Source organism: Acyrthosiphon pisum, chromosome A1 (genome assembly GCF_005508785.2).
Source record: "Acyrthosiphon pisum isolate AL4f chromosome A1, pea_aphid_22Mar2018_4r6ur, whole genome shotgun sequence".
NCBI classification, from domain to species: Eukaryota; Metazoa; Arthropoda; class Insecta; order Hemiptera; family Aphididae; genus Acyrthosiphon; species Acyrthosiphon pisum.
The window spans coordinates 142,184,388-142,185,731 of record NC_042494.1 but is presented as its reverse complement, the minus strand read 5'-3'; positions in this window follow the sequence as shown (position 1 = coordinate 142,185,731).

The following is a 1,344-nucleotide window of genomic DNA, read 5'->3' as shown; positions in this document are numbered from 1 at the left end:
AAAACGGCCCCTAAGGAGTTCATTCACTAACACTGTGACACGACAATTTTATATATTAGATAATAGATAGGTAATCTTTATTATAATAAATTATATCATCTATAAGTTAAAAAATACGCCAAGTATAAATATAGGTACTCATAAGATTCATAAGCGTGCGCAGAATTTCTGGCAGGGTAGTCGTACATAAATACATTAACACACACACATATATATTAGGTACGTATATATAATATTCATATTCACACCTAAGTTACAAAAACTAATTTGGATGGGGTAACCTCATTTAACTACATTTACAGTGGTAAAAAATTAGATTATGATTGACTATCAATTATCAATAATAATATTGAATATTGAGGTGGCCGGGGGGAGTTCGCAGAGTAGTCAAGTGCCTATCATGACTACCCCGTGACCCGTGCGCACGCTTATGCTAAGACTCAAGGAATCTATTAGGTACCTATTAGGTATAACTTTTATCTCAATCGGTCAAGTCGTTCAAAAGTTACACGATTAATAATACAGAATATCCTAAAGAATTATACATTAATAAAGAAGTAGATACCTTGCATAGTATATCTTATGAGTTGTAACTGTATAAAACCTTTTTATTAAATTTTTACAATAAAATGTATTGTATAAATTTAATATATAATATTAATAATAATACAAAAATATTAATTTATATTTAATTTGCGATTTAATCATACATAAAATTGTGTGTTTGTGTAGTGGGTGGAAGACGAATTTTCCACTCTTTTTGTTTCTTTTGCGTTCGAGCCCTATGCATTTTCGGACCCTGTTTACGCCTATAGCCACAATTTGTATAGCTCAAATTGAGTCAAAAGAATGAATGTACAAGACGGTTATGATAATCAATTTCATTATGACACTATTGCGTACCAACAGCTATAATGAGAATCCGTTAATTTAGATTTTGAGCAGGGCGATATATGATATACCTATATCGATTTTACGATTATGTGGGTTTTTTTCTGTCTGTCATCAGCAGTAACCAGCGCCTTTGGAGTAGTAAAAACTAGAAATGCTTTATAATTTTTAACTTACTGTTATTGATTCAAAAGGTAATAGGTAACATTACTATATTAATATATTATAATATAAATATATACTATGATTATAATAATTGAAAGACGCTGACCCTCATGTGTTGTCTCCGTCTTCCAAATATCAAACATAACAAAATCTATTTTTCGTGGATAGAACCACTCAGGCTGTAGTCCAAGCTAAGTAACCAAATTTTCACACTATGAAGATGAGAAATTTACTGCCAGGCGTTATTTTATTTATTCGTATTTGTGATATCGAAAAACCAAAACAACT